The sequence below is a fragment of the Lepisma saccharinum genome, chromosome 15 (genome assembly GCF_977018435.1).
Source record: "Lepisma saccharinum chromosome 15, izLepSacc3.1, whole genome shotgun sequence".
Lineage (NCBI taxonomy): Eukaryota > Metazoa > Arthropoda > Insecta > Zygentoma > Lepismatidae > Lepisma > Lepisma saccharinum.
The window spans coordinates 31,584,568-31,610,336 of NC_139243.1; the positions used below are offsets into that span (position 1 = coordinate 31,584,568).

Below are 25,769 nucleotides of genomic sequence, written 5' to 3' on the forward strand. Positions count from 1 at the left end.
AATTCCATGTGACTTCCCGACGCCACCTTCTGCACGCACTGGTAACCGTGAAAGTGAATCGGCACCTGTGGACTCTTCAAGATCTCCGCTTTGTACTTGAGGGCGTAGTTTGTTTCGTATTCCACGATCGGCATTCTCAACTCCATGCTCCGGATGACGCACTTGGCTGCTTCGGGTAATGTGTTGGCTATCGGCGTGCCGTCGGCGTTCAAGTTGGTGTATCGCATCAGCGCGTCGTTGTCGTTGGCTGCTCTTCGAAAAGTGACGCGCAATCCTCCCTTCCACATGATCTCTTTGTAGTCCGAGAAGAATCCCGGCAGCAGACGCATGGGAAAGAGCACTGTGTGACTTGTCGTCGATATTTTCGTCCCTGCTTCGAATCCTCCTGCTTGATAGTACGCTGCGTCTGTTTTGGATAATTTCAATGTTCCCACTGCCGTCGACGTGATGCCTGGATAGTCTATTCTGTCTATGACGGTGTTGTGTTTCCTCACCTCCACCTGCGAGAACAGGTGAGGCACGAAGTTGTCCACGAGTATCAAATTTGCTGCTGCGGGAAACGCGTCTCCGCTTTCCTTCTTCACCACGTCGAATTGAAGGTAGAGGTCTGCTCTGTGAGGATGAACGAACCCGTCGCCTACGTCCACGTCGTATTCGATCTCCCGGTTCGCTTCGTTCAAATTTGCGAACGTGCGACGGTTGGGAGGAAAAGATTGCAATTCGTAACTTTCGATCTGCTCCATTTCCACTATGTGTGTTATTTATTATAAGTTGATCTCCAGGACGGCCGTCGTCGTTGCACCTGCGAAATCCACCACGTCTCCTTTCTCGTTCGTCACCACCAACTCTATGTCGTCTATGCGGTTGCGGCATACTGGAAAATAGATCGGCGAAGAGGGTGTGTAGATGATCGGTTCCATGAATTCGGAACTGGGTTTGAACGTGGCTATGATTCCTGTCTGCTTGTGACTTCCTAACAATCCGTCCGAGGATTTCGTGATCATGCCTTCCGCCACGTTGCAGTGAACGTTTAGAGTCTCTATGGCTAGAAATTTAGGAATGTTGGTTGCCGTGTGTTTGATGCCAGCTTCGAGTTTGGTGTTGTTCTCGAAACCTAAAAGTTCTCCCATGGTGCCCAGGTCCACGGTCTCCGTCGCGGACACGATTTCCACTCTGTGCGTGACCGAATTTCGAGAAAGGTACGTGCCTTTGGGTAACTGAGCTTGCAAAGTGGAAAGATTGTATTGACCTGGCGTGACGACGATGTGCTCGCTTCCGACGCTAATTTTGTTGTTGTGCTGCGTGACGTTAGGTATGAGGTACATGCTGTAGAATGCACGCAGAGCTACGGATTTAGGATAGACGATGTCGTCGTGCAGCGTGAGTTTCAGGATCGAAGATTCGCTCGTGAGATGGAACACGCCCATCGTGTTTCAGGTTCCACAATGCTTTTTGGAAATCTTCGATTGTAGGCTTATTTATTTTAGAGAGAAACGCGAGCATGGAGAGACAAAGATGACCGCAGTTCTCGTCTCCGAAATTTTGAATACGTTCGTCGTTGTAGTATATAGAAGTTTTGTTTGTTTTCAGATAATAGACTAAATTTGTAGGTGGAACGCCTCCGAAAGAATCGAAAACGAATGCTTTATTATTTGCGTTGTGGTAACATATCCAATGCGTGCCTAGATTTTCTTGACTGTCCAAGTTGACTACGCCGCATTCTCTATTTTTAACGGTTGAAGGTAACGAGTTGGACATGAAAACGCCTCTGAAGTGTTTGATTCGTAATGGCTCGATCAGAGATTCAATGTCTCGGTTGGTGAGTGCTGCTGTTTCTTTTTTTTAAACTTTTTCATCATGCCCTTCCCTTTCTTCTCCATGGCCAGGTTGTGACGTTTCTGTTCTTCCAACTCGGCCTTGTTCTTTTTTGAGTCGATGACGGTTTTCGCGATGGCGGCACTTCCGCCGGCCAAACTTCCAACGGCCCCCAATGCTGCCAGGATGGCTGGGATGCTGAATATGAAACCTCCGATCTTTTGCTGTTTCCGCGAACGCTGCAAGCGTCTCAATTGAGGTGTGCTGAGAAGTAATTTCATTCCGTGTCCTTTCGTCAAGCAAGAACGTTTCTTCTCGCGTTGTTTCTTGGTGAGTAACCCATCGAGGGCACCTAGATTTTTCAGATTGGAGTATGGTATCTGGTACACGACACCTTTGGGCTTCATGTTGATGCTCTATATGTTATTTTCACGGTATGTTATTTATATATATGTTCTGAGATTTTTTTTTGTTTTGTGTAATTTTTTTTCGGTATGTTATTTATATATAAATGTTCTGAGATTTTTTTTTGTTCCGTGTAATTTTTTTTTCAAGGATATACTCCGCGCAGAGTGGTTACACAAATTCTATTACGTGCTTTGTTTTTTTACCAAGAAGTTCCTTTGTACCCTTGTACACGATTCGAGTTTTGTTCTCGATTAAAATAGCTAGCTTCTCGTCGGATAACATGTTAGCGTATCGATCTGGTAAAAATAGACTGTATTGTGCGTTGAGCAACAGACGCGCCTTGGGACCATACTGGGTAGAAACAATTGAACCGGAAGTTATCGTGTAAGGTTTGTCCACTTCCAATTCCTGAATTTTTACATATTCGACTGATGAATTTAGCATTTGTTTTAATGCTTGGGCGTCTAGTGATTGTTTACTCATTTTTATAAGATGGCAAACACAACTGGAGTTTTTTTTTTACGTAGTGTTATTTATATACCGAAGAAATTTTTTTTCACGGTTTGAGAATTTTTTTTATTTCTACACACCCCATCCAAATTTTTGTTTCGTGTTCATGGCGATGGTGGTGCCCAGTGCTGCAACTCTTTCTCCCAGCGAAGCGTCTCTGCTAACGAATCTTTCGAAAGCTGCATGCTCTAATTTTCTGTCTGCTTCGTGACGCGCATCCAGATCGGTGCGAATGGTGTTGTAGGCGATGTCGTGATCTTTGCATGCGGCGTCCAACGGATTCACACCCTTGTCTCCTCTCTCCAATCTTTTCTCGAGTTTGGTACCCGGTCCGCAGTACTGGTAGCCAGGTAAATGCATCTCGAAAGGTAACTTGTTGATGATGTCGTTCACGAGTCCTTTTCCTTCGGCCACGTTCCAGAATCTCGGAGGCAGCGTGTTGATAATTTTAATGAGGTAACCTATGCCCTTGTCGTCGTTCACGATGAAGTTGGAAAGTTTTGTGCTGATCATGTCCACAATTCCTACCTTCTCGTTGTAGAAATTACGATTGCCTGCATTCTCCTCTCCTGCAATAACCAACAACCTGTCTATGAGCTTGCGCACGTCGTCCACCCACACAAACTCTTTGGGCAGGGTGTTGTAGAGTTTGACGCCGCTGCCTGTTTTCACCTGGTTCCATATCGGCTTGATGAGATTCCTGTACTTCTCGCCGCTGCTGGATTTGACCCTATTCTGCGTAGCGTCGTTGTTTTGGTATAAGGCATCCGTCATGATCAAAATTTCCTTGTAACTCTGGTAATCTTCGTCAGTGTAATCCTTCGGCTGCTTTTTGGCAACGAGTTCCCACAGTCCTACCGTACCCGGATACCTGGTCCAACTATCCTTCTCGCCTAAATTAACTTTAATGTCGTTGCCTTCGAAGGTCACCTTCGATTTTCCAATCTTCCAAACCACACCGCCGCCTTCGTTGCTCTCCATGCTCGGATACAATCCGAACACTTCATCCTTGTCGAATTTCCCCGTGCTCAGGTAGTCTCGTGCCAATGGTCCCAACTCGATCTTATCCAAAGACGACGACGTGCTACCTATGGCTCGACGTCGTGCCGGTACGTCCTTCAGTTCGAACGGCGTCGAAGGAATGCTCGAAATGGGCGTGGGTACGGTGTAACTTTTAGCTGCAAGTGGTACGAGTTCGTTGATCAAATTTTTATTTTGTTCCGTGACGCCTTTAATTTCTTTACCTAGATCGCTGATGGCGTCGATCACAGGTTGATCTTGACGTTTCTTCTCTTCGTAGAATCCGCGATTCTCGGATTTCCAACCTTTGAAGCGTTTCGCGAGGTAATCGCGAAGCTTGAGATTTTCGTCTTCGATTTTTCGTTTCGTCATAACGTTATTTATACACGTCGTTTCTCACAACGTTGCAACGTTTAGAAAGTTGTTGATTTTGTTTCTGTATTTTCCGTCGTTGGGTCTCCTCGTCATGTCAATCGTCGCAAATCCGAAATCGTCACTGTTCCAACAGTGGGAGCAGCAGCGTTCCGAAAATTGATTGTAGTTCATGTCTCCGCCTACGTAGTCATCGTACGCGTGCTTGAGGTTGGTGTGATCTTGACGAAACAAACATATGAAATTAGCATTGTCGCGTACTAACTGTTTTGGAATTTTGGAAAACGTTTGAGCTAGGAAGAAACAATCTATTCCTTTGTGACGACCTTGCGTGAAAAAGTTACGAATTTCATTTTGATTTGCCAGAATGACATCGTCGAACACAACAACTGAATTTTCACGACAATCATCGAGTGGTTTTATTTCCGAAGAAAACGTTGCAATGTCCAGACCATCGTACAGTTTCATCAGTTGCTGGTATTTGGATTGCTCCAAACTTTTCGAGAACACGTACAGGTGCCTGTTCTTCCAATCTAACCAATTCGGTGCGAGGAGAAAATTGTCCACGAGCAGTGTTGTTTTCCCACACCCCGAAGGACCTACGATCAGACAGCGGATGCTGTCGGGGAGCAACTCGCCCTTTCTTTTCTTCTTTTGATTTTCCGAATCAGGTAGACGTTTCACGACATTCCACGCACTCATAGAATCACTTCGTTTGAATCGATCCAACTCGTGTCCGGAAGTCCCAGCCATTTCACCAAAAGTTTGTCGCCTCTCTTACGCAAAACTTTTTCGATAAGGTACGTGTCGGGGTATTTAGTTTTAGAGAGTTCCTCCTCGTAGAAGCGTCCCAATAAAATTTCACCGCCACTGTCCTTTATTATATACGTGTGACGGTTTCCGGGTAGAACTCGAACCACGGTAAAAAGTTCCGTGCTCCAGTTTCGTGTGAAACCCCTGTCGAACGTTCGCTTCAATTTACTGACCCTCACCTGGTCTCCAATTTTGTATTTTGATTTTTTGGTAGTCGTGGGCGTGTACTTTGGACAGTAAACTGTAGAAATTAAACGCCGCTCGTCGGACTTGGTAACGTCAGCTGGCTTCATGCCTATCGTTCTGTGTACTGTATCATTATAGGTATCGACGAGTTCCGGCAGAATGTCGACCCATTTGTAATTTCCCCGAAGCGTGAATCGTTTCCACATGTGTGTTTTCAAGGTTCGATTAAATCTTTCCACGATGCTGGCTTTGATGTGACTGAAAGTCGAATAATGTCGAATGTCATGTTTTTGAATAAACTTTTGGAATACGGCGTTGTAAAATTCTTTACCGTTGTCTGTTTGCAAAAACCGTGGTCGTCTGTCGCTTTCGCGAAAAATTGTCTTGAATGCTTCCGTGACGCATGTTCCCGTTTTGGCTTTCAAAGGTAGAGCCCATGCGAATTTCGAAAACGTGTCTATGACGGTGAGGAGGTACTTGTTGCCCTTGTTCAATTTATGTACGTTTTTCAGATTGCCGCTGCTCATCTCCACGAGGTCACTTTGCCAGAGGTCATCGATGCTCTTGGTTACCACCGCCAAACGTTGGTAGTTGCGGCGTGCAGGTTTATGCAATTCTTCGACGATGGCTTGCCTAGACATTTTTTAGAGATTACGTTTGAAGAGAAGCACAAGCGTGATGGGATTCAAAGAGGGTGGCACCTCACCTGTGTTTTGAATGATCAGCTTATCGCCAGCACTCACGTCGAAAACGGTAAGATCTTCGTCTTCGTGTATTTCATATACGTTGCGCGTTTCGTTCCAACGTGCCAGAGGAATGTTTCCAGCTTTCTGAACACCACGATTCGATATCAAGGTCATGGTGGGAACGCTAGCTTTTCTGCCGTGAGACCAGTACGAAAATTCGTTTATCTGAATCGTGCCATCGAGGAGAAACTTGTAGTACGGATGATAAGGATGTAACATGTACAGTTTGTTACCTTCGACGAACGTGGAGATTCTCTGTTGATTGGGTACGCTGTTGATTTCGATGGCTTGCAGAGAATGCAGTTTGACGAATTTAGTATCGACGCTAACGAGGTTGCTGTGAAGCTGTCCCAGTGTATTTTGTACGGGCAACAAATATTCGACTATGGTATCCGTTACTGTAGAAAATGACGGTTTGATTTTCACTTCCACGTTCAACTGCTTGTAGTTTTCGTTGAGTTCTTGCAACTTTGCACCGAAAGAGGCCAGCGTCGATTCCTGCGTGGATTCCAGCACTCCAACTTGATCCCTGATGTTGACGACAATACTCTGAAGGTTCTCGACTTGCTTTAATTTCGAACTTTTCTCGGTAAGATCGTTCACGATGCTTCGCATCTCGGTAAACTGCGTGTGAAGGTCGGCGACGCTCTGCGAAGTGGGCAGCGTCGACACCAGCGAAGCAAGTTCATCTCGAATCTGTTCCACGTTTGCCGTTTCCGTTTCCAGTCGTTTCAGCATTCGAGATATGTTCCTTTTCAAAACGTATAATTCTTTGGAGGTGGGGAGATTGGCCACCCTACTCTCGAGATCGCTCAACGAACTTTTGACGTCGCTCGAATCGGATAGTGCCGTCACGGCCGTTTTCAATTTTTCCAAATCTTCGCTCGAAGGTACGCTCGTCCGTAACGATTCCAAGTCACCCTGTATGTTGTCGAGTACGTGATGAAAATGAGCAAGGTTCGATTCGACGTTCAAATTTTCCAAATATTCCATCTTCTGCTGGACCGTGCTTAACGTGTCTTGAATGCTCGTCAACGCGCTTGCTTCAGCGTGAATATTTTTAATTTCTTCGTTGATCAACTCCAGAGACGCTTGAAGCGTAGCGATGGTGGTTTGAATGTGTTCGAAATCTTGATAGGCCTCCAATTGAATTTTTATGTTCGCGACGCTTTTACCGATGACCTGCAGTTCGTCCGACGATGGTAGGTTCGTCATGGTATCTTCCAAAGTCTGCAACTTGGTTTTAATTTCTTCCAATGTGCCGGTGAATTCTTCTTGTAATTTGGAAACGACGACGTGCAAGCGTTCTACATCAATATCCTTCACAACGGTTTGAAGTTCAGAGAAATTTTTTTCTATTGCGGAAGTTCGTTCTTCGATTTCGAGTTTCAATTTTTCCAAATCTTCATTTTTCGATTGAAATTGCTGTAATTTGGCCAAATCGTTTTGAAGCGAATCCACGCTCAACTGTATATTTTGAACGCTGTCGTAAGAAGGTACGTCAACATAATTTTTTATGAGCGTTTTCAGTTCGGAATCGATTTTCAAAATAGGGTCGAGACATTGCGTTTGGAGCGTAGCGATCTCCGACTCTAAACTTTTGTTTAAGGTCTCCTGCAAAGCGATCAAATCACTCCTCAACTTTTTAATTCGGACATCCAACATGAGAATCTCTTCTGCATGGTCTACACGCTTAGTGTTGCCGAAAATGTCGTTAGGCATTTTTGGTTAACGGTTATTTATAATAGGATAGACGATTCGCAATTCTACGAAGAGAGGAATGAGTTTGTCGTAATCTCCTAGGAGTTGAACGTAAAGACAATCTCCTGCAGACACGTCGTACGCCATGCTAGAAAGTACCTTGTCGTGCTTCATTCGAAAAATGTTCTTGCCGCTTGGTATTTTAATTTCGCCTACGTTCTCGGGATTCACGGTGATCCGAAGTTTCCCGTCGATCGGAATTTCGTAGAAATGTAAATTGTTGTTGAAGACGTAAAAAATCTTGCCCACGTCCTCATCCAATTTCGTCCAAATGCTGTTGAGGTGAATGATCAACAGACCGTTGAGTTTAGTTAACATGGAAGGTAGAAATTCATGATCTGTCGTCGCGCGGTGTACAGTCTCCATTGTTTGCTTTCGGAAACCAAAAAGATTCATTGGCATGCTGGTTATTTAAGGATACGGTCAAAGTTTTTTTTGTAATAACAGTCAAAGTGTTTTTTTTTGTTATTGTTTTTTTTTTATGAATCTTCTGTTGAAGATGGGCATATGTTGCAGGTTTTGCTTTCTGCTAAGCGATAGTGCCCCCACGGCAATGTGTGAATACCACACTCGAGGACGCACCTCTTGTCGTCGCGTGCGTCCAGGGCAACCTTTCTCACCTGGTTGGTGGTCAACACATGGTCGACGCTCTGGATGCGCTGTTCTGCTCTTAGAACCGACGACTTGGTCTTGAGGCAATCGACGAAGTCCTCGAATGTGAGATGCTCCCGAACCACCTGCCTGCCCACACCCTTAGCCTTTTTCGTGATGGATCCTTCTGCCCGAAAAGCATAGGCTTTGGGGCGAAGACCGGCAAACTCAAGAATTATATCACCGTCCTTCTCGTCTTTGAGTTTGCCAGGCTCCTTCTTGTTGCGAGCCGGGATTTTGTATCGGTTCGGCTGGGGATAGCCTGACGTATCAAAGAGGTTCACAAAAGCTGGTACCGTGGCTATATCCCCGTATGCATCGTCCGTGCGAACGTGGTACATCAAACTATCTGTGCCCGTGTAGAGTAGGTTGATATTGTCGTTATAGTGCTGGCGTAGTATCCAATAATATATTTGAAACATGTGCAGTTTGCTCAGGTCTAATACTGAGGCACCAACATAAATTGGCTTGTTGAGCATCACCTTGTTCTTCCTCATATGCACCAGAGCAAGCTGCTCATTATAAATAGTCCTCGATTTGAATAACGGGTTTGCTACGAGCCTGCGACATTGTGCTTTGTTTGATATTAGCCTCACATCTACATGATTTCGCACATTCTCCATAGTTTTCCCAAACACCGCATTGTTCATTAACTTGAAGAAATCGCGATCGAAATCAGAAGTGGCGGCTGTACGATGTTCGGTGTTGAGCTCGATGTATGGCCTCAACCATGGAGAATGCTCGAACTTGAGGATGTGGTGAACTGCGTGGACCGTGACCCCTTGCTTCATCAACCACCGGAGATTCTGGTAGTGCAGGACGTAATTCTTCTTGGGTTCGAAATCCATGACGAGCTTCTTCTGGTTGGAATCGGGTGGACACTTGAACTCGGGTGCAGGGGGAAGATCGCAGAACAAATCCTGCAGCTTCTCGGAGAACTCAAGGTCCACCTCGGCGAAGAACCCATGTTCCGAATCGTCGAAACCTTCAACGTCGAAGTTGGAGGGATCAGCCCACTCGAAACCTCTAAAAGGGAGTGGCTGCATCATGGAGTGTCCGTAGAGGTTATTGACGTCCGTGTACATGATGTAGCTTGACGGTTGTGAGGGGTCGTAGCCAGTAGCCATGTGATGTTTGTTGGCGTGCGAGTGTCGCTGCGACACCTGGACCATTCCACCCCGCACGGCACGTTCCACAAACAGCATCATGTCCAAGTCCGAAAGAAGCTCAAGCCTGACTTTCGTAACAAGAAGCATGGCCGACCATGCCAATCCGGGAAGACTGTAGAAGTATGCAGGGTCCAGCTTGTAGATGGTCTTCGCAGTTGCACGAAACGCCTGGATCACATCGGCGAGGAGCGTCACATCAAGTTTGAGGTACGCATCGTGGTAGTCCCCGAGATTTTGGCAATCCAGCTCGCGCCACATGGACTGAGCATGGTTATAGTCATCCTCAGAGATGCCCGAGCCTCGCAGCTTGCTATAGAAGTTTGCTCGAGGAGGAAGCGACGTCTCCGCAAACTTGGTAGAGTCGGTGACGTATTCGTAGGGGTAGACCCCCTTACGCCTGAAGAGACCGGCGTCCAAGTTCGGAAAATTCGCAGAGGTGATGAGCATTTTCTCGTCGCTAAGCTTCCCCGCGAGAGCATCGAGGCTTGCCGGGAGGAACCTCAGGGAGTCGAGGAAGCGAAGCTCGACGGTAGAGTCTAATCCTGGGATCGACACTTGTTTGCTCACACTGATGTAACGCTCCTCGTTCTGCGCCAGAACGTTGATTCCCTCGTTGTCGTACCCAAGATGCTTGATCAGGTGGTGAAAGTCGTACCCCGAGCCGTTGTGAAAAAACACCGGGATGAAGCGCGGGTCCCAGGCCTTAAGGTTGCAATCGTTGCACCAAGGACCAACATACCTACCGTTAAAGTGATCGTAGTGATGGACTTTACGGTTGTTGGTGGTGTACTCCTCGACGCAGACAGGGCAAGCGATGGCCTCGTCATGTCTACGTTGATCGTCGGGGGACAGTGGGAGCATAGACTTGGGGGTCAACAGGAACTCCCCTATCTCGTTGGCTTCCACAACCATCCTCTCGAGGAAGTGTTTGGCTGCGTCGGGACCACGGTACACGTAGGGCTCGGGGGCGATGTGCTGGTCTCGTCGCACCAGAACGTATGCAAAACTGGATGCCTCGTGGAGTTGGTAAGGGGTAGTGGAGGAAACTTCGGGATCGGGATAGCAAGTGGACAGGGGTTTGAGGAAGGCCTCGAAGTCCGCGATGATGATAGCGGGGTGCTCCACCATGGCATCGCGCATGTGGAAACACTCCACGGTACCAGGTTTGGGCAAGACTGCCACCCCCGGCTCGTTGGCATTGCAATAAAGTTTGTGGTTAGCGAGCTTCTCGGCAGCGATGTTAGGACCTCTGATGCGCTGATAATCCTGCTGTTCTCGATTATCAAAAATAGACAAGCACCTGCGACAAACTTCTTTCTGGTGTTCGTGTTTGCTTGTTTGGCTCGAAACAAGCTGAGAGAGGGAACGGATGAGGGTGTAGTGGTGATGGGTCTCGTTCTTGATGAGCAGAAGATGAATTTCCTGCACACCATCGTCGTCTACGTCGCTCACCCGAATAGGGTACACCATATTTTTGTCGGCGAGGCCATAAACGTTGATGGCCAACCGAGGGTTGTGTGTACGGGCCTCGAACTTGCGAATGTCCAGGACCTCCACCGGGTAGTCGATACCAGCCATTGCATCTTCCAGCTCTGGCTCGTAGGGTAGGTAGTGGTTAACTCGGCGTGGCTGGTTTTTCCAGTGGACAGGGTGTAACGCTGCAAGCACACACCATACGAAGCACTTGTTATCTTTATTTTGGATGTTCAGGACGGCCTTCTTTTCCACAATCGTATCTGGTAAGGGGACGTAGCTGGAGGCGGAGAGAGGCATAAACTTGCAAAATTTGACGCGCAGTTCGTGACGCTCCCCACACAGCGAACCTCCCGAGCCCTTGGCTTGATGTTCCTCCTGCTTTGCCACCAGCTCCTCGGCAAACTTGTTGTAGATGACCTCTAGGTTTTCGACATCCGCCAGATGCAGCGTCTTCGCCTTGGTGTTGTGGCAGAAGCTGTAAATTTCATCAGACGGCTTCTTGTACTGGCAACATAGCGATGCGTAGAATTTAGTGGAGGAGTGCGTAGCCAGTGCATTACTAAGAATAGAAACTATCTCTGCTCGCTTCTCCTCTAAAAAGCTACGAACATCGCAAGAGTCGTCCGACAATCGGACGTAATCTTCTGATATTCCTCCGAAAGCAGACCGGTCTGCTTTCATCGCAGGCTTGACGCGTTTGGCGGGTGGTGCATTGATGGAGGCTGCTTCTGCCTTCCTCTTGGCGGAGGTCGAAGGCTGAGCCCCAGATGTACTTTCGCTTAGACAAGTAAGCTTATGCTTCTTGGCATACGCAATTGTGATATATTTATTGCATCCGGAACATAGTTCGGTAGCAGCCAAATGCTTGCCTGGCACGCAGGTGCGACAATGTCTTGCAAAATGTTTGCTTGATATAGTTCTTTTGCACACAGGGCAATTTTTCATGGAGCGCATTTTTTCGGGGTATGTTTATTTATATGTGATCTGTTGGTGGTAGAGTGTTTACAAAACAAAAATGCCTTATGAGAAAAATTTTGTAAGCTAATTCTAATTGGTTTTAGTTTGAGGGGTTTATTTATATATGGGTAGTGTTGTCTTCCTCAAATATGTGCTTTAATCAACCCTATAAAAAAAATAAAAAAAAAATATATAAGAAAAATATGATTGTAGATAGAAAAAGCACAATAAATATTGTATGCATGTGTAATTCTATTTAGCTTATTTTTGCTAGACACGAATATTCTTCAGATTTTATTGCCTATTAGTATATTTTTCTACTATTCTAGTAGAGGTGTGAAACTATGAAAATGTTTTTGTTTATATATATTCTATTGTTTTGGCTGATATAATAGCAAATATATATATATATATATAGCTATTTTGAAATTCTAAAACTTTCAGGTATACTTATTTTTACATGCAAACATACATCATAAAAAATTACACAATCGTATTTTTTTTCCATACACACATTTTTTTACTTTCAGAAAACAAAGTTATTTTAGATCTCCATTTTTTAAATCAAACAATAAACATTATTTGTGTTTATAGTATTTGTCGGGCAATAGTAGATAAAACAAGAATAGGTTTTCTACGACCTATAGTTTTCGAGTTACAAAACAACTTAGAAATTACATCTTGAAATTTAAATTTAAAATAACTCAAAAACAGTAAGCACTAATCATTATGTTTCCAATAGGTTGTAGAGTACATTTAATTTTTTATCAAATATCATTAAAATTTTCGAATTAGAGTAAAAACTAAGCCGGCAAATCAAGTTTCTCAAAAAATAAAAAAATTGTCTGTATTTCCAAAACTTGAGGGGGTGGAATCGATTTTATTTGCTAGTCGAATAGTTTTCGTCGAATCCTATCCAACAAACCTAAAATCATCATCCTAGCTCAATTAGGAGCCGAGAAAATCAATGTCTTGGAAAACATCTTAAGACAAATGTCTTAAGAAAATTTTCTTGACAGACCGGAAGTAACATCTTGAGATACCGGAAGTCGACTTTCTTAAAGATTAAGATATTTGTCTTAAGACGTTTTCCAAGACATTGATTTTCTCGACTCCTATGGGGCCTAGAACCATGTAACTTTGGTTTATGTATATACCAGTACTTGCCCGACCCTGTGGCCGAGTGGTTAGCACATCGCGCTGCGACGCCAAGAGTCCCGGGTTCAAATCCCGGTCGGGTATGGTTGTTTGTGAATATCTATTTTCATCAATTTCATCACTCATCCCCATCTTCGCAAATTAGCCAAGAGGCACAAAACGCGAAGTTAAAATAAACTAAATCAATCAATCATTAAGTTCCGAGTTGCAATCATGAAATTAAATTTTAATTAACTTTTTTTTTTCTATCCATCTCTCAAATCTATATAGCCTGTTCATATTTGGCATGTCGACCATTTTGTTTACATAGCAAAAAAATCTCAAGCTATTTTTTTTTTTGCGAATGCTCGTTGTAGCCATAAGTATATTTGGATATAATTGCCGGATTTTATTTAACTTTAGGTTTAAAAATCAATAAGCGTGCATAAAAAAAAAAAACTAAATATTTTAAATAAATATGATTCGAATAACTATGTACTTCCACTAGCCTTTGCGATGGCGCAGCGGTAGCATTGTAATCAAAAAATCTCGGGTTCGATACCCGCACAAGTGGTTCTTGAAACTGTAGGTCCAGTCCCGATTAGCCTTACTGTGCATAAAATAGACTTAAAACATCAAATCAATCAGTACTTCCACTAGCCTCTGCGATAGCACAGCAATAGCCTTGTAATCAAAAGTTCGTTACCCGCACAAGTGGTTCTTGAAACTGTAGGTCCAGTCCCGATTAGCCTTACTGTGCATAAAGTGGACTTAAAACATCAAATCAATCAGTACTTCCACCAGCTTCTGCGATGGCGCAGCGATAACGTTGTTGTCTTGTAATCAAGAGTTCGATACCCGGTGGAGGCATAAGTGGTTCTTGAAACTGTAGGTCCAGTCCCGATTAACCTTACGTGCATAAAATAGACTTAAAAAAAACACCAACTCAATCAATCAATCAGTACTTCCATTAGATATTAAAAACACGCAACTCTCCTCCATTTTTTTTTCTTGCTTTCCTCTAACAATTTAACACATTTATTTTTTGAAATATGCCCCGCACACATATTTCCTACCTACCAACAACAGCACGCAGAAGAAAAAAAGATATTCCAGCTACCAAGATGCATGCTTCAAATATATAAAAGCAGAGGGAGACATGAAACATCTTCTATATTCTCTCTCTTTTTGCATGTTTTGTGAGTATATTTTCTTCCACAATACATAAGAGCTATTTGGTTTTCAAGAAGTTATACCTTCCTTCCACAATCTCTTATATCTGTTTGGCTAGTTTCAAAAATCAACTCACAAAAGCAAAACCATACTTATAAATCAAAGCCAACTCATGCAAGCTAAGAAACAAAGTTACTTACTTTTGGAAAATACTGCAGAAATACTCTTCACTAACTTTCAAAATAAAACAGAACTTTCTACACCAGTGCTTTAAGTTTTATACAGTTTTCTAATGAGGTCAAAAGTGAAATGTTAGCCAACGCAACGTGGACCAATAGAAATCCGAGTGAATTTGTTAACAACCTGCTGTACAGATAACATCATGTGTATTGTATACGCCAGTAGAGCAGAAAGTTAACTTCCGTCGTCCCAAGGCCTATGTATTGTTGAATTTGTGCCATTGCGTCAACATTGATAGCACACGCAGAGAGGAGAGGGAACAAAATTGCAGTTTTTCTAGATGTGTTTGCGTCACAATACAGAAATAAAGAGAAGTACGTACGTGTGTGTGCGTGTGCAGCACATCGTTCCCGCGAGAGAGGTTTACAAAGGTCACGATATACATTGGCGCCCGGGACTTGGAAATAATACGTATTCGCTCACCACTGTTGCCAGCTCTAGGTCTCTCTCTCTTTATCTTACAGCAATATTGGCATCTCTATCTTTTTTTTAGTTGCAGGTGGGTTGCCAACACACTCTAGTTAATAATGCTACATATTATACACACACACGCACACACATACTGTGTTGCCATCCATCCATCCCTCTCTCTCTTTTACAGCAGTATATATTTGTTGCTGGCTCTCCTTGCCCAGTGTGTGTATGTTACACCAGTATATAAATTGGCTAAGCCTCACGCAAGGTAGCCCTTGCCAAGTAAGAAAAAAAGGCTGTAGGTAGGTGTTGGCAACACTGTTGGTTGTTTAACCCCTCTTTTTCCTCTCTCTTTTTTGTAAAAATCTATGGCAAAAGTACCAGTAGGTTGGCAAATTGCTTTATGCACTGTAAGGCAAGCCTCAAGCAAAATTGCCAGCTTCTTGCTTTAGGTTAGGTTAGACCAAAATAAAAACCTTGGTGACTTTTCGAGTAAGATGTTGGCAATACTGCAAGACAAGCCTCAAGCAGTATTGCCAGCTCTTTGCTTTAGGTTAGGTTAGACCAGAATAAAAACCTTGGTGATTTTTTCGAGTAAGATGTTGGCAACACTGCAAAGCAAGCCTCAAGCAGTGTTGCCAGCTCCTTGCTTTAGGTTAGGTTATACCCAAAAAAAACCTTGGTGATTTTTTCGAGTAAGGTGTTGGCAACACTGCGAGAAAATGGGGCTCATGCCTTACGAGAGAAATCCATTAAGGCGAGCCCCACCGAGCCCCACTTTCGGTTTGTCAACCGGCCCATTACTACTACTAGTCAATGCAATAAAATACGTCAAACTTAAAATTAAACAGGTGTCGGCGCGCGCGCACGAACACGCATACACACACAAACACAAGGAGAGAGAGAGAGAGAGAGAGAGAGAGAGAGAGAGAGAGAGAGAGAGGGGGGGGGGGGAAGGAACACAAAATCCTTCCACAAACTGCCAAGACTCCAACAGAAAGCTTGCTGGAAACAAGTTTGCGTGATGGCCTTGTCTGCTACTGCCCTCCCCCACTTTCTTATCTATACAGCAGCAATGAAGAGTTTCCAACTCGCTTCTGAGTTGGTAGGAAAAGGGAAGTACATTTCATTTGATCACGTCTGTACGATATAAATTTCTGTATCATCAAAAGTAGTATGCAGTGTGTACTAAGGGATGATGCCAGAAGCAGGCAATTAACACTTCAAGAAATGTTTTAGAAGATATAGAAAAAAAAACCTGTAGTATTAGTATGATATTTCTAAATTTTATATTAACTTAATGACCTGTTCCCCCCACACATAACTTACATTCATTTAATAGTGTTAAACTTTTGAAATATGGACTTGGTTTACAAAGCCCCCCCCTGTTAACCCGGGAGCCCCCCACCTGGAGATAAATTCTAGTCACAGGTCTGGTTCTAATCGCTGGGCATTCATTGTGAGTGGCGAGACTCGTCATATTATCACTCACCTTTGCAATTAGCCAAAAGTGGCAAAAATATAGAGTGACCATAAGATTTTGACCCCAAAACGAGATATCCCAAGGAGGTCAGTTACCCCCCTATTACTTGAATAATCTGTTAGGTCTAATTTTAAAATAATTTTTATTATTAACGTATTATAATTATTTTCTATTAAAGTATAGATCACATAATACATCATAAACAATATATGAAATATGATCTCCCATTTTCAAGAGATATTAATTACTATAATATCGGTATGACCTGTCTGTGCTTACATAGTGTTTCTGTTCCCTTCTATCAACTTTTGATGTTAGTATTCAGAAGCATTCATCAGAACAGCTTTATTCTTCACCAACCGTTGAGAAAACCCCCAATATATCTAACACACAACGAGAGATTTGTCTTTTGAGTTCGTGATAAGACGCAAGAAAATAAATTGTTGTTGCAGGTCCATATTGAAACTTCATGTACGCTAATTGGACGAGGTTATTCGCTGCTCTACAAATAAAGAAACACACAAATAATACAACCCACCAATAAGCATTAAACTGCTGTCTGCTCGAATGTTCTCGACGAATGGAACATTTTGGTTTTTATGAAGTTTTTGAAACAGGGTTGTTAAATGTCCAGGAATTTTACATAACTTCAATTCCGGTCCAGGAAAGAAAATCAGCAACCGTAAATGGGTTCTGGACCGTAAAGAACCATTTTATCTGTAAAGTATTTCAATTCGGTTCAGGAACCTTTTTAGCAAATCAATTTAAATTCGGTCCATTAACCTTTTTTCCGGCTCAATTTTATTACGGTCCAGGAATCTTCTTTCTGGATCAATTTAAATACGGTCCAGGAACATTTTTCAATGAAACAATACGCAACTTGGACCGAATTTAAATTGTGCGAGAAAAAAGGTTCCGGTCCCGCAGCGGTACCCAATAGAACCCTTTAGAATTTATGAGTTCCTTGACCTTTTAACAACCCTGACTTAAATTGCAGACCAAATTCCATCAACATTTTTTTTAGCATGAAATGTCTCTCAAATTTAGATTTGGGTTTCAGGCTAACTCCTAAACCTTTATAAAACGGGACAAATAGTGGTCTTTTAATAATATGGACATGACGACCGGGACAAGCCTCTTAAAAATGTGAATTGAAATAAATCGAATCAATCAATGAAATTAAGACCGACACTTGTAACTCATTGTTGAGCTACTGCCCTTTGTTTCCTGCGATCCACAGAAGTAAATTGGAGACACATAACAGTATATATGTGTACACACTGTAAAAAAAAAAAGCCGTAATTTTACGGTGACCTCACCGGCAGCTCGGGCGCCAGTGGCGTCACCGTAAAATTACAGTGCTTTTACCGTAATTATGAACAAAATTGCACCGTAATATTACATAAATTTCACCGTTCCAGTTACGGTTCAAGTACTGTAAGTGATACTGTCATTTCACCGTACTTATACAGAAAATTTCCCGTGATAGCAACAGTGAAGGGTGCTATAATTTCACCGTAATTTTACAGAAAATTTCCTGTGATAGCAACAGTCAGTATTTTGCTTTTCTTCTTTTTTCATTGTAACAATATTAACAGCAACATACTTTTAATGGCTTAAAACTATATTCGGTGTTATTTTCCACAATGTATTGCATTTATAAAGGTTACATGTTCATGGTGACTAAAATCACTTTGACATTATAAATTTAAGCCATTGAAATACATTAGCTAAGCTTTTGTATAATATAGTAGTTTGCAAAAAATATAATAAATCACAATATATAATACTTACTTGTAAACCTGCAATGTACATTCACTAGCATCCATGGTAGGAAATATTGGAACCTGTGGGCAGTGGGGATTTTACTTTTCTAGTAGTAAGTGTAAATCAGAGCCTGTTTGAGTCATTCTCACTTCAGAACACTCCCTTAAATCTACACAGATTAAACATACAGTTGAACTATTAACAAAATATGAACACTGTAGATAACTTTTTCAGCACTGAGACTACTCACACGTCAAAGCAGCAGATACATGCTTCCTGAAAGCATAATGCATAATATTCAGTTTTAAAACACAAGCAAAGAAATGAAAGAATTTATACTCGAATAACATACCACTATTTTAGTGTTCAACTCGTGTTTTAAAATAAATAGCATGATATATCATGCTTCCACCAAGCACATAGGTGCTACTACAGGGCATAAGTTTCATTATTGTTATTATTGATTGAAACATAGGAGTGTAAGTTTCATGCTTACCAGTGTTTACATAGTAGTGGAAAATAGGACTGGAAATATGAAAAGAAAAAAAATAGACACTAATACACCATCAGACACACAGTTATTCCTTAATATTGTTGGAATAGATCGATTTCCAGTGTTAATGTAGCAAATTTATGTTATTAATCAAGTGTAATCAGCAATTGAAAACACAGCAAACTGGACCTCCTGAAGTAAGAGCAGGTAATCATTAAGCCAAATTAGAAACTGGTAAAAAGTAGGCTATTGTGTGGCTTAATGGTTAACTGTTCTCACTTCACTACGTTTGCTGGATATCTAAATAGTGATATTTATTGTTGGGATAGATATTAATTAAAAATAATGGATCATGTAGAATAAGCACTCTTTATTTCAAAAGATATTGACAAATTCCATTGTTATATGCTTCCTTCAAATTAGCCTGGAAAGTTGTTCTTTGCTGAGTGAAGGGTTCTTTGCCTCAGTTACCACCTGAAATTATAAAAAAGATCATAAAATAAACAAAGATGCACACAAGAAGTATATTTTTTTGCAAAAAGTGCAGTAAATTCCTAAATTCCCTAAATTTAGCTTATGAGGACAAAGCAAACAACAAAATATAAACATTACATGCAAATTGCTTCCATTTCTGGAACTGGAAAATGCAGACCCAAATCTAGAGAGTGATGGGGAAGAAATTTTGAAATATGAAACTCAGTGCATTACCCTTGCAAAGTGAAATAATTACTTTACATTTGAACATAGATTTGAGAGGAGGGACAGCAAAATAAAAAATAACCCTACTATAACATTTAATAGTGGATGTGCAGTACTAATAATTCTTGTATAGTGTTACAAATGTAGTCGCAGACAATTCTGGGTTGCAACACATTATCTCTCATCTCCCAGGCAAATAAAGAATTTGAATTAAGAATTCAATTAAGAACTACTTTGTGGTGTGTCTTAACAAATGAAAAGACTCGAGTATGATGACATAGCCTGAATGCATGAAAAGCATTATCAAAAATGTGGTATGTGTGTTGCTTCAATAATGTAGCAAAATGAGACTTCATTTGTTTGTGAAGCATATAGGATACACAGATGCTAATAATTTTTGTTTGTGAAATATGGATATTATATGCATTCACAAACATTTAAACTTTAATGCAATTGAAAACACTAATATTTTTTTGGATTAATTCATGGGGGGGGGCGGTCAGGGGGGGTGATGCTGATCACATCACCACCACTCATGACCGGATCAAGAAAGTGTGGGACATTACACCCACACTGGTGTAACGTGGCGTGGTGCTAAGCACAGGGGAGCACTTTACCTTTTTTATAAGAACATGGTAATTGCATGCATTTCTGTCAGAAGTGTGCAGGAAAGAGTGGGGGGAGGGGGGTACATTCTCTAACCTAAAGTTACACTTGTACAGTGGGATCCATGAGTATTACCATGCAAATTGTCCATCACCATGTTCGCGCACTTTATTTGACCCAATAAGAGCTTCAAGAATTAAAAGAAAACTCAAAACAAGCTGTTGACAACTTCTACACCAGCATACATAAAAACCCATTGCTTAAAAACACATAAGAATGTAGGAGAAAAATAGCCATGGACAATTTGCACGGTAATACTCATGGATCCCACTGTACATTATGCCACTTTGTAGATCAATTGCTGAGAAGGTAAGAATTACCTCTCCGGCATCTCCCTACCTAAATTGTCTAGAAAATCAATTATAATATTTTTTCTTCTCATAAATTAGATACATGTATAATTTTTTACACAAGAGTTCATTTGAAAAGTTTACGTATTCCTGCTTCAATGAAATCATAATATAACTATACAAATGTAATAGCAATGGCTATTTCCACCTGTCACAAAAAAAGAGGGCAAGCCCTTCAATAATGGGAACAGAGATATTTTGCTAAAATAAAGTACTTAAAATTAATTAATTCATTAAAACCAATAATGAGGTCAATGGACATATGGAAAGGGGTGAGGGAAGAAAGACAAGAGGACAGCACGACCAACCTGAAAAATGAATACTAACCTAAATCACCACTATACTTCACACTATGATTTCAATTTCAATAATTATTACAATCATACATGTAAGGCTGATACATGGTCATCGCAGGAAGACAAGAACTTCAAACTGAAGCAGTGGTTTTTGAGAAGCAGATATGTTTTTGTTGAAAACATGTTTTGCTTGCCACTCTGAAAGTCTTTCAGATATCCAAGAAATAACAACACACACATGAGGACTGAAATCCCCATACCTATTATAAAAGCCTAATCCAGGCACAGCCTGCATACATGGTGCATTCCAGCATTACTTGTGAGACATTTCACACAAAAAGTAAGATTATAGACATGCAATTGAATTAAAATTTTCATAATGAACTGATTTCATACAATTAAGAATTACTTTGTGGTGTGTCTTAACAAATGAAAAAACTCGAGTATGATGACATAGCCTGAATGCATGAAAAGCATTATCAAAAATGTGGTATGTGTTGCTTCAATAATGTAGCAAAATGCGACTTCATTTGTTTGTGAAGCATATAGGATACACAGATGCTAATAATTTTTGTTTGTGAAATATGGATATTATATGCATTCACAAACATTTAAACTTTAATGCAATTGAAAACACTAATATTTTTTGGATTAATTCATTTCGTTATTTACATGGAGTAGGACCACTTTTCATGAAATGTCCCACATGCACTTCCAAGGTATGGTATGTGGAGAGAGTATATATTTTTTAATGCATTCTAAAAAGGTCAACCCATTACACTGCTACTTAGTACTTTAGATTTTTTCATAGTAATGCACGGCTTTTCTTACATATTAAAAAGTTTCACGTAAAACTGTGATGAAGTTGTGGAGTGCAAGGAAGGGGACAAGAAAATAATAAGCACATATCCCTCCAAAAGAAAGTAGCACACATGCACCAATGCACATCACTTATTGTTCACTTGCATAAGCAATTGCAAAATAGGAGTTGCAGATTAACATGGAATTCAGAAACCATAAATTTTACAATTGATACCTTTATTTTTTTTTTAAAAAAAAGCCTGTATTGCACATTAGTTAAAGCTATCCCCTTCTCCCCAAGAGAATGGAGTTAAGAGGACACAAAGGGGAAAGAGGTGATGGTCAAAATGGAAGGGCGAATCTTAAACATACACTTCACATACATTTCATACAACATATGCTCCGATAGACCAATTGGAACTGGACCCACAGTTACAAATGGCATTCCAACCACTGTGTAATGTGCCTGCACCATGGATTAAGCCCAGGACCCCTCCATTACAAAGTGACAGAGCATTAGCACTACACCATCGGGGAGACCCAACATACAATTAAGTGAAATTATTTCAATTATGTAAGCAATTATCTAGCTCAGGCAAAACAGTCACAAATATTAGGTTAACTTCCAAAGATTTAATTTCAAGTATTCTACATATACAAAACATACTAAATGTGCATCAACGGTTTTCTAATTTCCCGTTCCTATTCTATGTCATTATGCTATAGAAAATTGTACAAGTTTCCATGCACTCGACTACAGATGGATGGATGACCATTCCACTCATTTGAACTGGTAAATCATGACAAAAAAATATAGCTGCAACTATTTTCACCAGGTGGTGAGAATAGCATGTAGGGCTATTTTCACCAGGTGCTGAAAACAGCACCTAGAGTTATTTTTGCTAGTAAAATAATTACCTGAATCATAACATTGCATTTTATCTTATTGCTGAACGTACTGCTAAGAAGTTATATTAAATTAAAAATGAGTGTGACTACCAGTCACCAGGTAGTGAGAATAGTAGAATATGCAGAAGACCAGAAATTACATGATCAGGTGTTCGAAAGTATTTACCGAACCGAAGCAATTTTAATGCTAAAAACCCTAAACTTGACCTACCTAACCTAACAATGAAAGCATTCAGGAAGGTAATACCCCTTCGTACGTATGTGACATATTAGCAGTACCAGTCTACATCAGAACACCTTGCGGTGCATTTTCAACTCCGTGATGTGCAGAAAATAAGTACTTGTCTCCTGCACGAAAATAAATGCACACCAACAATTAAAGAATACACACATCCATGCAGCAGGCCAGGTCAGGTTGCAGAACATGCACATGCAGTTTAAAATCTGGTGAAAGTAGCTCAAAAGCTAGCCTCACCACCTGGTGAAAATAGTCACTCCGAAGAAGGCTACAAAACTCCCTTATGTGGCAACCAGAAAAAAGATTAAAATGAAATGGACAGCTAACTTCTTAAAAATTCACATAATTGTTACTGTATTGACTAGATAGAATATTTATACTTACATTTGAGCAACATCTGCAACTGGGTGTCTAACTATGTACTTTCCTCTTGATCTGACTGCTTCTGATATTCACTGAAATAAAGATTTAAAAATGTTATTTAATGTGAGCTAACATAATGAAGTGCTAAAAGTGCCAATAAGTTAAATTTGGTTCATCATAAAATTGAAAAGTTAGAGTAGGCATATATGAGGAAGACTTGACATCCATCGGCTATCAATAATAAACAGTACCGGAATCCTGTTCTAGCATGGATGAAAACACTCATTTTACACTTAACATGTACATTTTTTCATGCAGGATAAAATATGAATCTTGTATTAATATTCCATTGTCTACCAATAATATATGGTACATTCAGTACTAAAACAACAACGTGAACACCATTTATATTTGGCCGCGACTATTTTCACCAGGTGATGAGGAACAGCATATATGTATTTGCACCAGCAAAAGTAATTACCTGAATCATACCATGACATTGTATTTTATCTTATTTTATTGCATTCATTGGCAGTGTTGCTGAACTTACTCCTACGAAGTTATTTTATATTAAAAATGGGTGTGTCACCAGGTAGGGAAAATAGCATAAAGTGCTCAAGACCAGAAATTACATGATCACGTGTTGATAAGTATTTACAGAAGTAATTTTAATGCTAATAGCCCTAAACCTGACCTGCCTAAGCTAACAATGAAAGTAAATGAACACCAATGTAAGCTTCACACACATCAATTAAAGAATACACACATCCATTTAGCAGGCCAGGCCAGATTGTAGATGATGCACATGCATAATGTCTACCAGTCAAGAAATCATGCATGTGGTCAAGAATTTTTGCTATTTTTTACACTACAGTGAATTTATATTGTTATATACCTCTACTGGTGTTTATGATAAAATTGGAAATATAAAATTGCCTTGAGTTGTAGTTAATTATTTTTCGATTTGTTAAGTATTACATTGTATTACATGCGTCAAGGTTTGTAAAAATATTTTAAAGTAATACGGCCATTCCCCATTCAGGATGAAGTCTGAAGCATTAACAATTAAAGCAAGTCTAAATCTCTTGTTAAGTTTTTCATTGAATAAAAATATATATATTTTTCTTAAATTCCAACCATACCTAAGTAGGGGGTGATTAATACATGCTAAGAAAAAGGGAAAAAAGGTCAAGAATTTTGGTAGACACACTGACATGCAGCTTAAAATCTGTTGAAAATAGCTCAAAAGCTAGCTTCCCACCTGGTGAAAATATTCACTCCCGTTTATATTTTGCTTCCCAAGATACAAAATACAAGGGTAATGAAAATTTTGAATGCGAACAGGTTGCAAAACTCGTTAGAACACTATTTTTGCAATAAAGTACTGACACTTCCGGACAAATAATAAAAAAAAAACATTGCTTACAAGAGCCCCTTATCATGAACACGAAAAATATTAAAATTATGGCCTAAAATAAATATGTTCTATTGTATGGAGATAATATTTAAACTGGTGTTGGGACGTTGTATTTCACGATTCGTGTTCCTGCATTAGGAATTACTTTCAGTTAAACATGCACTTTTCCCTTCCCTCCTTGTAAATATATGTATATCTTACGTTCGAACACTGCTTTTGCAATAAAATACTGACACTTCCGGACAAATAATAAAAAACATTGCTTACAAGAGTAAGTAGCCCCTTATCATAAACACAAAAAATATTAAAATTATCGCCTAAAATAAATATGCTCTATTGTATGGAGATAATATTTAAACTGGTGTTGGGACGTTGTATTTCACGATTCGTGTTCCTGCATTAGGAATTACTTTCAGTTACACATGCACTTTTCACTTCCCTCCTTGTAAAATATATGTATATCTTACGTTCGAATTGCAAAGGTTTTGAATACACTCATTTCTATACACTACACTCCTTGGCTTCAATACTTACTTTTATAATTTCACAGTCTAACACAGAACACACCAGAGGTTCTTGTCTTCTAAAAGAGTATGGCCGCCATGCCTTGCCTCGGCTAGCGTCTTCTCGGCATACATTGCGTTGCATTTGTTTCTTTTACAGCAGTAGCACCAACCCACTGTAGTTTGAGTAGCAACTTTTAAGAGCGTAATTATTAACCCGTTTATACGTTTTAAGATCAATCATAACTATTCACGGCACAGATAAATGTTTTATAACATTTAAACAATGTGTTTATACATTTATTTCTTATTGCATACAGTATTTGTGAAAGAGAAGTTGGATTCACTGTCTTGAAGGTTCTCTTATTTACGGGGAAAATTCTGTAGAATGAAGCTACGGTGAATGACCTGTCTCTTTTACGGAGTAATCAATGTAAAGTAACGGCAATTTTTTACAGTGCATATGTATCACAATTTGTCTTAGAATTTTAGAATTTATCATAGTAGTATCCCAAAAGGAAGTAAAAGGATACCACCTCCTGCCCTCTCACTTCGATTTTTGTAACTAGTAAAGTCTCGTTGATCAGTTTTGAAACACATCTTAGAAATATAAATCAAAAGATAATGAATACAGATTTATGACACTGGCACTGACTATAATCTGTGGTGTGCTGTAGGGAAGTCATCCTTTCCTCCGTATATTACCCCCAGGTTAACGAGCCTCTGTCGTCTGAACACATAGCCAGTAAAACCTCTCGTGGTGGTTAGTGCTGTCAGAAAAGTGACAGAAGAGCCACACACAACAAACTAATTAAATAAATCTCGGCTGCTCATGGCCACGGCGCTGCTGTCAGTTTGAAAGATGGCTGTAGTTCTCAACACGGCACCATCCTGCTGGATTTCATGCCACGAGGTGACACCTTCAACGCAGACAGA

General features: G+C 40.7%; 1 protein-coding gene and 1 long non-coding RNA gene across 3 annotated transcripts in view; one reads left to right on the top strand and one right to left on the bottom strand.

Moving 5' to 3' along the window:
- Nucleotides 1-25,769, top strand: part of LOC145999662 (glutamate receptor ionotropic, NMDA 2B-like) — a 957,426-nt gene that overhangs the window by 683,104 nt on the left and 248,553 nt on the right. The gene's annotated exons all lie outside the window — the stretch shown is intronic.
- On the bottom strand, nucleotides 18,979-24,941 carry LOC145999663 (uncharacterized). Its single transcript, XR_014443423.1, has 3 exons — nucleotides 24,865-24,941; nucleotides 22,935-23,005; nucleotides 18,979-19,065 (listed from the first exon to the last, which is right to left on the bottom strand). It is a non-coding gene; the product is annotated as an uncharacterized LOC145999663 (long non-coding RNA).